Raw genomic sequence first — 16,363 nt, forward strand, 5'->3', positions numbered from 1 at the left:
TTTTTAGGATAGTTTCAGTTTATTTCTGGAGGCACAAGAACATCCATAGATATTTAGGATATTTGAGTAGTTCTCAACAGGCATTAGGTGAATTAACGGGAGGGTGCATTAGTTTCCCAAGGCTGCCATAACCCGGGTGGGTTAAACACAGAAATTTATTCTCTTACAGTTCTGGAGGCTAGTAGTCTGAAATTAAGGTGCCAATAGAGCCATACTCCCCCTGAAGACTCTAGGAAAAAATCTTTCCTTGCCCCTGCCTAGTTACTGGTGGTTCCTGGGAATCTTGCCATTCCTTGGCATATAGATGATCACTTCAGTGTCTGACTCCCTCATCACATCTTTCTTCCTTGTGTGTTTCCTCATGTCTTCTCTTCTTCCTATAAGGACACCGGTCCTTCGATTTAAGGTCCAGCCTAAATTCAGAATGATTTCATCTTGAGATTCTTGACTGATTTAATCTGCAAAGACGAGATCATGTTCAGAGGTTCCAAATGAACACAAATTTTGGGGGAACACTATTCAGCCACTATAAAAGAGTGAGAGAAACACAAGACAGAAAAAAAAATTGATGGACAGATTGAGAACAGGGCTTAGACCAGTAATTCTTATTTAACATTGGTTGTTCATTAGCAACCTGGGTGAGAATGGGAGCCTTTACATGATCTCCATCCTGGCCTCATCCTGCATATTCTGAGTAACTCAATCTAGAGTGGAGCCTGAGATTACATATATATATATATATATATATATATATATATATATATATATATATATATTAATGATAAACTTGTTTATTTCTCTGAATTTAGTTGGCTGCATGCTGTTCCCTGCAAAGATGGGATAAGTACATGATGTCCTTGAGGCACCATCCCAGGCCTGGTCGAGTATTGTCCACAGGTGGCACTGCCCATCAGAGGTCCAAGAGAAATCTCCTAACCTGGGCCAGATACTTGGGTTTCAAATAGTCGCCCAGCTCCTCCTTACAGACCCAGACGTGATGGTCCTTCTTGCTGGCCCAAGAGAAGTCTCCAGTTAATAGCAGGGCTTTGAAGAAGAATACTTTGGCACCAAGGCTACTCTCTGTCCGCACTGCCTGAGGGAACTTGAACTTGTAGTGGCCACAGGGGGTATTTCCCAGGAACTTGGCTTCCAGTTGTTCTCTGAGAGTGTGGCCAGGGTTCGCTCTGCTGTTCCTCGAAGGGTCTCCCTGGGCTGCCACTCTGCCTGGGTTTCTATCTATCATCTATCTATCTATCTATCTATCTATCTATCTATCTATCATCTATCTATCTATCTATCTATCTATCTATCTATCTATCTATCATCTATCTATCTATCTCACTTAGGGGCTGGGCACATAAGGTATATGGATGAAGAGGATTGGTCTAAAGTAACAGACTGGGGAATCTGAAGGCTAGGGGGCTTCCAGGCAGAATTGTAAAGCATTCAGATTCGATTTGGCAATGTCTCCCAAACAAAATGGGTTTGCAGGCCTTGAAAGGCTGCCAATTTCAGATGGCAGGTACAAATTCTTTTAAATTCTTCTACTGTAGCTTAGATCTATGGAAATGGTAACTTAGCCCCAAAATGTGAATGGTAATAGTGACACAGAATATTTGGGATAAATCCTGACCTTAAAAATCCAGAGTTATTTTCCTAAGAGGAATGTTCCTGCCCAGGAACCAGGTCCTGTTGCCAAGCCTCTTGTACTCTATTTTACATGTCCTAGACTTTGGAGTGGTTCTGCTACTTCTAGGGTTCTGTTATGGATCCACTTGACAATGATTCAGGATACTTTTCTGATGTTCAAGTGTTTGTCTCTAAAAGATTTAACTCACTCCCCAGTATTCTTTTGTAGTGGTAAAATCTGGATCTGTGCCCAGCCTTGTCACTCAGTAGTTACATGACCTTGATTACGTATCCAAGGTTACTTATCTTTGTTTTACAGATAAATTTATTAATATTGACCTTACCAAATTATTTTTAGGATTAGATTATTACAAGGTCTAAAAAAATGTTAGTTCTTTGTCTCTTGTTCATTTCAAATGATGACTCTTTTTTTTAAACACTATCAGTTATTGGGCAACATGTACTACTGTTGTTTATCTTTTGAATAACAATGAAATGATGATAGTTCTAATAGCTGACTTGTCTTTTACAAATATTTTATTATTTATTTACTTAAGTTTTGTTAGTTGCCATATAGTGCAATATTGGTTTCTGGAGTAGAATTCAGTAATTCTTTACTTACTTACTTCACCCAGTGCTCATCAAAAGTGTACTTCTTAATATCTATCACCCATCCCTCCATTAACCCTCAGTTTGTTCTCTGCCATTAAGAGTAGCTTATGGCTTCTTCTCTCCTGTTTTTCTAATAGCTGACATTTTCTAAGTACTTTATACGTGTTGAAAACTTCAAAGAGTTCTGTACACACAATTTCACAATTATGTTTCCTCATTTGTAAAGAGGGATAAATATATATTATATAATATACAAAAGATATATATTTATATATATAAACTATGCACACACACATATATAAATTATATGTATTGTTTATCCCTCCTTACAAATGAGGAAATTGCTGCTCAGAAATTCACCTAAAGGCACACAGCAAAATAATGCAAAAACTATATTATTATCCACTATCCAGTTCTCCCAACTCATTTGTGAACTATGTGAGGACAGAGGTCTGTGTCAGGTGGGACCAATGTCTTGCCCATGGACATCTTTCAGAAAGTTCTTGTAAACACTGGGGACAATCTTGTTTTCTAAAGGCCCAAATCTAGATTATTCAGAGTCCTCAAGGGTGGTCTTTGTATTGACACATGTAGTACCAATATTCTCATCTTATAGGGTAAATCATCAATAGTGACAGCTAATTAAAAAACAAACAAGAGCCTTGCATTAATGTTTTGTAGAGAAATTGTAATATTTGCCTCATTATTTCAAATACATTTTTAGGCTATGGAAATAATTAGTTCAAGAGAATCTACAGATCCATAAGGTTGACAAATAGTTAAAAAGAGGGTAAGAGAAAAGGGGCACCACCTTTTGCTGGATAAAGTAAATCAGTTTTTTTTCTTGGCATAAAGTTTCATAACCTAGGTGTTGATCATTAAAGTAACATACTATGTCTTTATAGTCATATATAATAAAATACCCAGATTGTCCCTGGAACATGGCAGGAGCTCAACAAAGATGTCTGTATCTCTGAATTGATTAAAAAAAAAAAAAAAACAACTCATCTTGGATACTGTTTAAAATACCTCTTAAAATAAATATATGCTTACAATCAACCAAGATATTGGGGCAAGGGCCCCAAATAGGAAACAAGTAGTAGTAAATAAACCCAATTGTATAATAATTGGAAATACTGAAAGACTTGGGGAAATAAGTAACCTAGATAATTTTGGAAAACTGTATTTCGGCTGGATGCTGTAAGGTTAAAAGTGAAAAGAAATGGGCACAAATGCTGTACTCAGTCAGTCTCTTTGTCACAGGAGTATAGTTTAGCAGTTCTACAACTAAACATTCTATGGTTACACTTCAGTTGAACAAATAAGTGCGTATATTATTAATAATGAGAGCCAGGCTTCTCAATGTTGGAGAAAGATGTTATAAGCAAAAAAAAAGGGGAAGACTAGAGTCAGTGGTGTTGTTGGGTTGGAATTGGACATATCCGTATAAACCAATGTTTTAAAAATATGTATACAGATAAATTGATAAAGAAGTATATATAAATTAAAGTATAAGCATGGGTTTGTATACAAACCATTTGTATTTCCCAATGTCGTCTGCTTAGAGGGCCAAGGAACTATGGCATTCCAGTAGCAATGAGCATATATGGAGCCTAGATCTTATTTCTAAATCTCATTTTTGATTAAAATAAATCAGGGCTCCTTGGGGGAGAAATTACTGACTCTAGGGCTGGGGCAGGGAAATACAAGATGAGCCTGGAGCATCTTACAGTATCAGAAAGTAAAGAAGTTCTAAAAAAAATTAAAAAGAAGAAGCTATATGAAACGGAAACAGAAGCACAGCTAATGGAACTCCCAATGGGCAAAGTGTTCAACGTGAAAAACATGATAAATAACAATAATCTTAAAAATAAATATGCTTGTGTTTATCCTGATGTAAATAATCAAAGAAATTAATAAATTGGAGAAGAGACAGTTCTTTTCAGAGGCATTCCAACCTACATATGGAGAAGGAATGTGGGAAATAGTAAATCACCACCAGGCAACATCACAGCAGTAATTGTTGCAGGGAAGATCTATGGATCGATGCTAAAATCAGTGGGCAAACGTTTGAGGAGAAATAGTGTATTAGTACCTGACCCATACTTATCAATTAAAGGGAGAAAGAGTAACAGTGGAGAAACCCAATGGAGGTTGCCTTAACCATGTGATCAAAGTTAGTATCACGAGTAATAAGATATGTTGATATTATGTTCCTCCTGATAGGATGTCCTGAGAAGGACACAGCATTGTTTTTGCTTTTGTGGCATTCTGTAACATGCCTGAAATATATAATCTTAAAGGAATTGTCAGAACATAATAGACAAACCCAAATTGATAGACATTCTACTAAATAACTAGCTAGTATTCATCAGAAGTATCAGTATCTTAAAAGACGAGGGCAGATTGAGGAACTGTCTTTGATTGAAAGCTAAAGAGACACAACAACTGAATTCAATGTGAGGTATGGGAATAGAAAAAGGACAGTAGGAGAAAAACTGGTAAATAAGATCTATAGTTCAGCTATTAGCATTGAACCAGTGATAATTTCCTGGTTTAATGATTGTAGTATGTTTATGTCATTTGCTAAAATTAGGGAAAGCTTAATGAAGGAATTATGGGACCTCTGTTCTATTTACTCTGTAAAATTATTTTAAAATAAAAAGTTAAAAAATTAATGAGAAATTTGGGCAGTGAGATTATGGGCCATTTTTTTTTTTATCCTTTCCTCTTAAAAACAGTAAAACCAAACCAAACCAAACCAAACCAAAAAACAAAACCCTTAAGAACTGAAGATTTTAAGAATTCAGGATAAAGTTGAAAGGTCAGACATTTCATACCTACTATTTACCAGACATTAGACTCTTTTTCTTCCTTTAAACATTTTTTTTAAAAGATTTTATTTATTTATTCATGAGAGACACACACACACACAGAGGCAGAGACATAGGCAGAGGGAGAAGCAGGCTCCATGCAGGGAGCCCAATGTGGGACTCAGTCCCAGGACTCCAGGATCACACCCTGGGCCAAAAGCAGGCACTAAACTGCTGAGTCACCCAGGCGACCCACCCTTTTTCTTCCTTATATTTAGGAGTTTGTATGTAAAAATGCTTTGCAAAGCGTAAAACCTGCTGTAAACGTTATTATCCTTTCTTAAATCGCCTTCATTTTCTTCTTGTTCGTGCTATTACCTGTCAGTGTTAATTTTATTTATGTTATTAATTTTTAAAGTATTGTAGAGAAAAATGATAGGAACTTTGGTGCAGGACAAATCTGCCTATCACATAGTAGCTGCTCAATCAATATTTGTTGAGTAAACTGAATGAATGAATATGAATGACTCTTGACTCTCACTTACTTGCTTTGTTATCTTTGGAATTTTTTCAACTCGTTGAAGAATTGTCTTCATGCACATAAATGCGGGTAATACTCCTGCTTTGAGGGTTTATTCTGAAGTGGAGGGACAAGGGATATACGCAGGGTCTGGTCATGTCTGTCCCTAGTTCTTACTCTCATTGTCTCTGCTCCATTTCTCATTAATTGCTTTTTCCTAACTAAAATGCATTATTTCTCCATCTTCCCTTGGTCAGAAATGTTGTCCATGCTTTATGGCTCTTCTCAAGTACTCTTTCTTCACTTAGTCCTCTAACATTTTATTCCTATCTTTCTTTTTTTTTTTTTTTAAAGATTTTATTATTTATTCATGAGAGACACAGAGAGAGGGAGAGAGAGGCAGAAACACAGGCAGAGGGAGAAGCAGGCTCCATGTAGGGAGCCTGATGTGGGACTTGATCCCAGGTCTCCAGAATCACACCCTGGGCCAAAGGCATGCGCTAAACCGCTGAGCCACCCGGGCTGCCCTATTCCTATCTTTCTTGTGGTTTATTATGACACATATAAATATGTGTACAAGTTTGTGTGTGCAAGGTGCTGTTTTAGGTTCTTATCTGCTAATCCAGTGGCTAGTCCAGTGGCTGCCGCATAGTCAATGCTGAACTGTAAACCCTGTGATGGAAGGGAGATCATCTTTCTGTTGTTTAGCATTGTTTCTCCTGAGCTTACTCTTGTGTCTGGACATGGTAGATAGTCAGTAAATATGAGATTGGATAAATATGAAGTAGGTAGGAGACAAAGGTATTTTACTATTGAATAATAATTTTGGTCACCTTTCCACACCTCTATAATTTCTGATTACTTAAATCCATTTTTAAATATTGGACCAGATCTCTGCCTTTACTGTCTAAAGAACTACATTCAAGTGCCTTTGTGGTTGACCCCTACTTCCTTGTCAATTTAAATTCCTATCACACCTTCAATCTTAGTGTGTATTTCAGGTTCCTATTTGTTAGATGATTTCCAAATTCCTAAACGAACTCTGCTGTCTTATTTCCATGAACTTTTGCACCTGCTGTTCTTTCTGTCCAGAACATCATTCCTCCCATTTCCAACCATCACCTTCTTGGCACCTTCATGGGTGAGACATCTCAGGGATCTCTGATCCCCTCCTAACCTTTCGTATGCTCCTGCAGCAAATTGCTGGTAGCTTTATCCAGCTTTATCCAAGTGGAATTCAGGGGTTAACAATGAAAATGCCTAGAATCCCTTTCAAGTGTATGGAATGAGGATCTCTGACCAGAGGATCTTCATTTGCAGTGAGTATCTTTGAATTGCACTTAGAGCAATACAGGGACAGTGATGAGCATGTTGAGTCTCCAGAACCTCATAAATTCTGCCACTCAGAGGCCTGTAATCAATGAAGGGGACAGATATGAATGTCTCTAAGTCAAGCAACAAAATTATGAGTCGGGCCTTTGCCATCTGGAAAGAGATTTCTAACCACTTGAGGAGAGGAGGGCAGGCACTTTGCAGACAGTGGAGACAGGTCCCAAGCCCAAGTGAACTGCAGACCCACTTCATCAGCAGAAAACTCTGTGCTGCTCCTGTGCTCATCCTGCTTGAAGAATAAGAGGGACAGTCCAGGTCACACGGTTAACGGGAAGGCTAACCCAGGCAGCAGTAATTGATGATTTACTAGATCAAAGACCTTTAAGCCAGGCTATAGAGATGCCCCTTGCTTATTGACTATCATTCAATAGCTTTAAATTATCCTCAGTGTCCTAGAAGACACACAGACAAGGGCTGGTAGAGACATGGGCTAAAAGAAAAGTCAATAAGTCATCCCTGAACGAGTTAAAGGCATGAAGCTTGGCATGTGCATTCCCTTCAAGTGCACTTACAAGGAGAGAAGAAATGAAATAGGCTTCTAATTATTTAAATTGGACCTACACTCTCTGCTGAGCAATGTCTTAGCTAGCATGCCTCTTCCCCGCGAGCTGTCGGTTAGGCCAGGAGAAGGAGATTAAACATGTCAGCGATAGGTATGGAAATAATTGGGGGCAGTAATTGGGAGAAATCCGGTCACCTTGATTGTGACTGCTCTCTGGTTTTCTCTTTCAAATTCGAAATTCACATTAACATGTTGATGCTCTCATCCAAACTGGGGAGAATTTATTAACAATAAAAGTAATTACAAAAATGGCTTCCATTTAGATCATCAGATAACAAGCCACAGCCTGGATTCTGCAGAGGCTTTACAACGTGGATACACTTGTCCTGTTCCCAGAAAAACAAATTCTCATTTATTAGCAATTTTATTTAATTTTTTTTGTTGTTGTTGTTGAATTCAGGCTTAGATCCAGTATCTGGTTTTCTAACCTGATAGTGTGGATTCCTCCCAACAATTGCAGTTAACTGGGTGGCAACAAATATGCTGTCGTTTGTTTGAGAATGTTTGGCATACTTCCTTCAAGTAGACGTTCAGCAAAAGTTAATCTGAATATTTCCCTAAATAAAATTCTGGAGAAGGTATTATTTCCCTTTGTGGCTCCCAACTCAATTGTTTTAAAAAGCTGTGCATATATTTCTTTGAACCTCATTTTCATGGCTCGGAGTTCTCCCCTTCAGAAATTTCTTCCAGGAAAGGAATTCATGCTCATAATCTGCACATTTTAAGTATCTTCAACTGCATTTAATGTGAATGGAACCATCTATCTTGTGTCATAGAAATTCCAAGCATTAGGATTTAGAAAGAGGCATTATTTGGGGAACTGGTGGGGGGGTGCTTCCTAGTTCAACATCTGTGTGGGCTGGATTAGCCTATTACACTGTGGGCATGACACCCTTGCCTCTTTGGGGAAGACATGAATGGAATGTTCTGGCCCTGTGCTAATTATGATGTGATTTTACATCGACCTCGTACTTTCCAGTTATGGGCTGAGCTTGCATTGATGATCTCGTTAGAGCCCTCCATCCATTCTAGGAGGAAGTGAGGGCACATGTTTTCAGTCTTGTTTGGCTGAGGAGGAAATGAGGCCCAGAAAAGTTGTGATTGATCAAAAGTCAAATGGTGGCACTGGGTCTCCGATCTTTTTAATCAGAGTCAGGCCTGCCCTCTTCCCCCTTCTTCCTTCCCTCCCTGCCTGTATCACATATGCAGGCACCAGGGATTTTCATGAGCTTCCCTCGAGCCTCGCATATAAAGCAAGTTTCCTGAACCAAAGCGACCTACAATAAAGTAAAAACGGACACATGAAAAGTCAGCGAAAGACACCAAAGTGTTACAGAGGCTGTGGTATAAATATTTACAGAGTCGTGGGAGAAGAGGAGTAGCATTGATCACTTGGATTTGGGACTGTGGGTAGGGAGCTATGATCTAGAAAATGCTTCATGAGACACAGGTTCTAGCAAAGTCTGCAGGAAGAGCAAGAGCCCGACAGACCTGAAATTAGCCTTTTGCAAAGTTTATTTCCAAGAGAGACTCTGCAGAAAGGGTTCCACTGCCAAATAATTTTGTGAACTATAGCATGCACTGTATCAGAAATTCACAATTCTTATTAGGATATTGAGGATTTAGAAGCCTTTCCAAAAGAAACCTGTTTAACTTTGTATCTTCCAAGCCAACGCATGGGATTATAGGGCTTAAAAAATGTTTTTAGAGAAAAATCAAAATGTTTGGTAGTGTAACGTATAACTTTGGAAAGTGCTAATTTTGATCCACTGGCAGGCAGATCTGGCCTTGTGATGTGCAAAGCTGAAGATTAAGGGAGACCAGCCCTCTTGGATGGCAATAAGCCCTAAACCAGATAAACTGGAACACCAAAAACATTGCTGGCTGCTGTCTTATCTAAAATGGTGAGCTATCCCAGGGGGAAAAGGGAGAGAAGGTGGAAAGCCAGAGGGGCACCCTGATTGTAATTTCATCCATCTGGCAATGTGGTTAACTCCGGGGCAGTCCTTAGATGGAATCATGTCCCTGGAATGGTGATGGAGAAGTTGCTAGGAGAAAATAAGGTAGAGGGCTTGATCAAGGGCAGAGCCAACTCGTCTTGGGGGATGAATATCTCCTTTTCTTTCAGATAATACTCTCAGTCCCCCACCTTTTAAGGGACACTTGATTGGGTAACCTCAGTTGTTTGCCCTGGATTTCTAGTAGACTATAGGCTATGTTCCTTCATTTTGTCTTTGTTTGTCTCCTCCTCTTCCAGTTTTCAACTCCTTCATTATCTGTTCTGGGAGATGATAGTCTCTCTTGCTGTGATTCTGTATTGTCTTCTAAGATTCTCTCACATTTTAGATTAATTTCACCAAGGAGGAAACTTGCCTGTCCTTGGAGTCTAGAGTGGCACATAGTAGGGCTTCAGCATTTATTAAAAATATGAAAATTGTCTTTTTTGAAAAAAAGGACATATACATATCTTTTTTTTTTAGACTTTATTGATTTGACAGAGGGAGAGAGCACAAGCAGGAGGAATGGCAGGCAGAAGGAGAGGGAGAAGCAGGCTCCTCACTGTGCAGGGAGCCTGATGCCGATGCTGGGCTTGATGCCAGGACTCTTGGATCATGATCTGAAGGCACACACTTAACCAACTGAGCCACCCAGGTGCCCCAATGCATAGATGTCTGATTCTCATTTGGTAAATGAGCAGATACAGGAGAAAGGGCAGGCTTGAAGAAAACTCACTTTGATAGGGCTAAACCATTGTGTTATATAGGTTTTTCCTAAAATAACTCATGTAGAGCCCATAATACTCTCTGTGAATGGCCATTGCTATATCATCATTGCCATTTTGCAGATGAAGAAACAGAAGGCTAGAGAAGTCTCACTTGCCCTAGGTCACTTGGGCATGAGCATAGAGCGGGAGGTGATCCTGGTGGATCTGAGGCTGCATGGCTTCTATTAGCTTAGGGTCACGGAGAGGGTGCTGAGCTCACTGTCAGGAGATGGGACTCTACTAAAGCTCTTGTCATGATTAGTGTTAGATTCTTGCTATTTAATGTTGGACTTTGGAGGAAACCATGGATTTCTACTAACTTCTTCATTCTCTTTATATGGCCTCCATTAAGATTCCCCATAAATTTGGGAAATTCAAATCACATAGAGGGATTTTTCTAAGGGCTTATGATGACACAAAACACCTTCATTTAATACCATTCCTCTTCTGCACTGGATCTGTTGGGGTAAAATATATGAATCCTAAATTTAAGACAGATCCATATCCTTCTGAATTTCTTGTCACTCACTAGATGGCACTGTTGTATTAACTTTATTTATTTTCTTGTCCCATGTTAACTTTGAGTCTGTTTGATACTAGAGTTGTTGGACTATTCAGAGTTTCTAGATGTGGGTAGAAGGGCAGGGTGGAGGCAAGCAAATAGTTTGTATATGTTTCATTAGTATGGATCCTAGATACCTGTTTAGATTTTAGGACTATAGCAAAATTGTAGTTTTTGTGGTAATACGTTAATAGCTGGGTCCATTGACAGACTGAAAAATAATGTCTTGATGGATATTAGGAGACCAAAAAAATAGTTTCACCAGGTTGTGAGAACTCTGTAGTGGTACCAATGGTGACAATTTCTGACATATGCTAGAGGAGAGGCAGAGAAGTGTAAACAAGCTCAAGTACACAGTAGGTGCTCTAAATAACCTAGAGAGTTAAATTTTAAGCTAACTGACTCTTTCTTCTCCCTTGGAAGCCAGATTCCCTTGAAACTTCCCTATTCCTGCCGGAGGTACCATCTTGCCCCCAGTCTTCTGGAAAATGTAGTTCCTGAGTGATTCCTTTCCCCTGTCATTCCCAATACCCCAAACTGTTTATTCTCCAGTCTCTTCCTGCCATTGCTTGCTTTTCTTTCCCACTATGAGAATCATAGGGGTCTTTCTCATTGACCTCCTTTCATAATCATCTGTCCCCTGAGTTTCCTGAATCTCCTTCCTCTAGTCTGTGATGGGAACAGAGATTCATAATATGAATCTTGATCTCATGTGAACAAAGCTTCTTGGCCTGGCATCCAGGGCCTCCCCTAGTCTGATCACAATTTACATTTCAGTTTTATCTCCAATTCTCCTAATTAAATAATAATAATAAAAAAAGAATAGAAAGCATATAACCCACTGTGTTGCATGTAGTAGGTACCAAGTAATAGCTAGCTGCAGCTACACTGTGGACTCTGTGTAGGACTTTTTCTCTGCTGGGGTGGGTGAACACTCATTTGTAGAGCCTCCACTAGATACTAGTTGAGGAACAAGGCATGTTACATCTATTATTGTCTTTGATCATTGTAACCTGTCTACCCTTTTAACCTGGTGAGGGGACCCGGATCTTGCTTTCTCTTGGAGGCACTCCTCCCTGTGGGTTGAAGGGTCCTTGGGCTAAGCATTCCTACCCATCCTGAGCCTGTTCCCATCCTGTGTCATCAGGACCCTAGAATTCCTTGCTCAAGCCTTCCCAGATCTACTGTCAGATCCTGAATGGGCATCTCCTCTAGGTCTTTCCTCCTGAGGTGAGACTGTGCTGCCTACTGGCCCAAAGTGTGACTGAGGGGCAGTTGTTTGTAGCTGTGAGACATATGTGGACTGGGCTTGGATTGGGGTGGCCCTTTGTAGGTACAGGAGGCCCCAGGCAGTGCAAGATGGAGCTGGAGGTACAAAGAGAAGCTGGGCCTGCTCTCCCCACGCTGTATAGTGGGGTTACCTGTAAGAACCCTGTGGCCTGAAGATTACCATCCCTACTCTATGGAGGAAACTGAGGCTCAGAGAGATTAAGCACAATGTTTCATGATTTGAATATGCATGTTTTCTTACATTTCAATATATCTGAAATCAGGATGCATCTTACAAGCCATGATCTCTGCATAGTGTTTACTCAACGTTGTTGTTTCTTTGTGAGTTTCACAGTAAATAGTGGTGTGTTTTAAATCGATGGTATCCTAGACTTGACAAAATGGGTAGCTTGACTGGTTCACACAGGTAAGTGGTGAGGCTGGGATTCAAACTCCTGGGGACAGAACAATGAATGAATGAGTCAAGATCTCTGCATTCTTTACGAGTGGACGCAGTGGCTGGGAAGGAAGCAAAAGGGGAGCTGAGACAGGAGAGAACACAGAGGTGAGGTCAGGGTCTCAGGGAAAGGCTGGCTGAGGAAGTTGTGTTTGAACTGAATTGGGAAGAATGAGAACAAAGCCTCCGTGTAGCATGAGGAGAATATTATTCTGGATTCTCCAGAGGAATGGAATATATACATCTATACATGCACACGTACACATGCATACACAAAGAGAGTTATTAAAAGGAACTGTTCACAGGAACATGGAGGCTGAGAAATCCCAGGATCTGCAGTTGACAAGTTCCAGGAGAGCCAATGGTGCAAGTTCCAGTCTGAATCCAAGTGTGAAGGCAATGGAAGACCAATGTCCCCACTAACGCAGGTACAGAAAGAGAATTCTCTTCTCTTCCAGCTTTGTATTCTAGTTAGGCCTTTGGTGGATTGGAAGAAGCACAGTGTTTCATCCCATCCACACTGGGAGAACAGTCTACTATTCTCAGCCTACTGATTCAAATGTTAATCTCATTCAGAAAGGCCCTCATAGCTACACCAAGAAATAACATTTAACCAAATATCTGCACACCCCATGGCCCAGTCAAGTTGACACATAAAATTAACCATCATGGAGGAAGTATTTATCCTCTGAGGCTGGCCCTTAGATTTTCTAATATGAAAGTTCCTGGAAGTCTCACTGTTGGTTGGTTTATGGATGGCAGCCTTTACTTAGGAAAGCATATATCCTCTCATTCCCTTTCCCACACTACCCACCCTAGAGAAAAGGTACAGAAAATGTAGTTACCTTATCTCATAAATACCTCCTATCTGCTGGCCTCTGTGATCTATGTCATAGATACTCGAGACTGCCTATTTCACTACGGCCAGCCTTTTCCCACTTTTAACTTAAAGGTTTTTATTTAATTTATGTGCTCAAGGTCTTTCATCAGGGTTTCTCAGTCCTGGTGCTAATAGATATTTTGGGTTAGATAATCCTCTGTTTTGTGGGGCTGTCTTGTGCCTTATAGATGTTTAGCAGTGCCCGTGGACGAAACCCACTGGATGCCTGTAACAGGCCCCTCCCTCTCAGAGTTGTGACAACCAAAAATGTCCCCAGTCATTACCAAATAGCTGGTGGACTAAGATCTCCCAGGTGGAAACCACTGCTCTCATCTTCATGGCGATTTGCCATATGGAGTCTGTGCTTGGGAACGTTTTTCCCCAGGACAAGGAGAGTACCCTTCATTGACCTGACCACAGGAATCAGGAGTGCAGAGTCTTCCTATCTCTGGAGTTTCCAGTAAGAGGATTAGACTGCCAAGGTGATCGGATTGCATTTCTAATGAGTCAAGCTGCCAACATCTGTTTGTGGTAATTGAGGACAGCTGTGATGCTGGCTTGGCTGAAACCTCCACAATCATCTCGTGCCCCTCCAGGCATTTCAGCTGGCCCCAGCTATCCTGTCACATCAGCCTCTCCCAGGAAGATGCTGGCAAGGTCAGGGCATTTACTGAGAATGGTATCAATCTAGACGGCATCTTAGGTGTGACACTGCCACGTTGATGGGGATGCAGGAGCAATGTCCGCTCCTATAAACTGCCTGTAAGACACAGAAAACAAGTATGTGTATAGTATAAAAAAGCAAGTCACAACCAATACTAATAATAACAACAACAACACATATATTCATCCCACTTGCCCTATGTCCTGTTTTAAAAGCTCAACTTGTATTATTTCATTTATTCTTTGTAGCAACATTCTGACATAGGTACTACTTTGTTCAGGTGTTGTGGCTGAGATACAGAGAATGGGAGGTGGAATTAGGATTACACCCAAGCAATTGATTCCAGAGTCTACACTGTGTCCAAGCAATGTGGACTCAATTTTCCAAATATTTTAACTTTATTAAATTGCATACACAAGTATTTATTCATAATTAACATAACATAAAAGTCTGGAAACAGACATACCAAAATATTAACAGTCGGTCTCTCTCTGGGTGGTTGCCTTAGGGGTAATTTTTTTTGGTCTTCTTTAAACTTTTTAACATTTTTCAAGTTTACTATATTAAGTATTATTTTTTTATTGGAAGTTATATAGAAGTTCTTAGACTATGTATGTGGGGAATGTGATGGGAAGAGGAGTAGTGAGCTAAGGGGATATTTTAGAAGCTGAGTCCTCCCTGAAAGAGTATATTCTGGGGGAGAAGGTGGCAAGTCCATCACCTTGGGCGCTGATTTCTTCATGGATGTGCTAAATAACTGTTCTGTAGCTGAATGCACATTGAATCACATTACAACTTACCCAATGCATTCCAGACTTTTTGGTGAAACTCTAGAATTTCTCTGAATCAACTTTTTTTTTTTTTTTTTTTTGTCTCACTTGGTATTGCAGGGACATTTTTCTGAGGCCAGACTGTGTTTAGCTCTACACCCACCCCTCACGACACTCCTCCCCAAAGGAGGCTAAACTGCTGGCTGCTTTGCAGAATTTGGTCCTGTGAAGACAGTGAAGCCTGGCCTCGGGCATGGTTCTTCGGGGAAGAGTGATGATTTTCTAGCAGCCAAGTCAGGCCTGCAGCTGCCACAGTTCCTACCCTTCTTACTCCATGGACAGGGTGGAGACTGTCTCACATGTCAGCACCCCTTGCCTTGGAGTTTGGAACAGGGTGTGGGACCACCCAGAAGACACACCCACCCAGATCACATTTCGGAGATCATTCTCCTGGAGAGAAACTTGCTTGGGGGTGAGAGTAGCATACTAGTTTGTTTAAAATCCTCACACTATTTTCTTTTTCCTCTAAAACCTCACCACTTATGGAGTGATTAGACGCAATTACAGAGTTGGTTTTGCATAGAATAGACAGTGCAGGGCAGGTGGTCCTGCCCAACCTCATCTTCCCGGAGGTGGTGAAGTCTTTCTGTAAATACCAATTTGGCTTGGACATAAATGCCAGTGTAGGGATGAGAGTCCACTTCCTCTCCCCCATGACCATCCCATCTCCTTCAAAGCAATAGGAAGGAAGAAAGTTACTGTTTACCATTTTTCTTATGAAAGACAGGGATGACTAGGGAAGTAGAAAGCTGCTGGAAGGCAACAACATTTGTCACATTATCTCCCTTTACATAAAACCCCAGCAGAGCCCCCAGGGGCTCCAGGTTGACACTGTGCCTTTAAACTCAGCCAACCCACTGTGTCTCTCACTGGTGCTGGCGAATTAAAACCATCAGCCCCAAGTCCCATTCTTGGTAATTTCCTTGGATTTCCTGTGTTAGTTCCTGTCTTTGATCTTCTCTAAATTGCCACACACAGAGCTCTACACATATGCACACATTCATGGCTCCATCTTCTGTCTTTGGTCTCATGTGTAGCCTTGAGCTCAGGCAGATTTGGCATCTCTAGGATGCTGATGCAGATAATGTAATTGCTCTTTTGGGACATCAGCATGAAATGTTTTTTTTTTTTTTCTCCTTATAAATATGCTATGACAAAAGGCTCTTTCTTAAATCTTGACAGATTCTGTAATTTCCTGACCAATTTTAGACGTTAAAAGTTGAGATCAATTTAAATTTTAGTGTTTATTAGGACTTAAATCTTACCTCCAACTCCCCTCTCTGCCCTGGCAGGGGTTTGACCCATTGCCTGAGGTCCAAGGCTCTGCCATCTGTTTCCCACTTCTCTCCAGCGTTTCCATGTGGTTGAGTGTGAGTGGGGACAGCCTTAATTAAAATGCCATCTCTTCC

At 40.5% G+C, this 16,363-nt stretch overlaps 1 pseudogene; it reads right to left on the reverse strand.

Annotated features, from left to right (window-relative positions):
* Positions 1–790: 790 nt before the first annotated feature.
* Positions 791–8,578, reverse strand: LOC118355431 (39S ribosomal protein L46, mitochondrial-like; annotated as a pseudogene).
* Between the last annotated feature and the right edge of the window lie 7,785 nt (positions 8,579–16,363).

The sequence above is a fragment of the Canis lupus genome, chromosome 8, assembly GCF_003254725.2.
Source record: "Canis lupus dingo isolate Sandy chromosome 8, ASM325472v2, whole genome shotgun sequence".
NCBI lineage: Eukaryota > Metazoa > Chordata > Mammalia > Carnivora > Canidae > Canis > Canis lupus.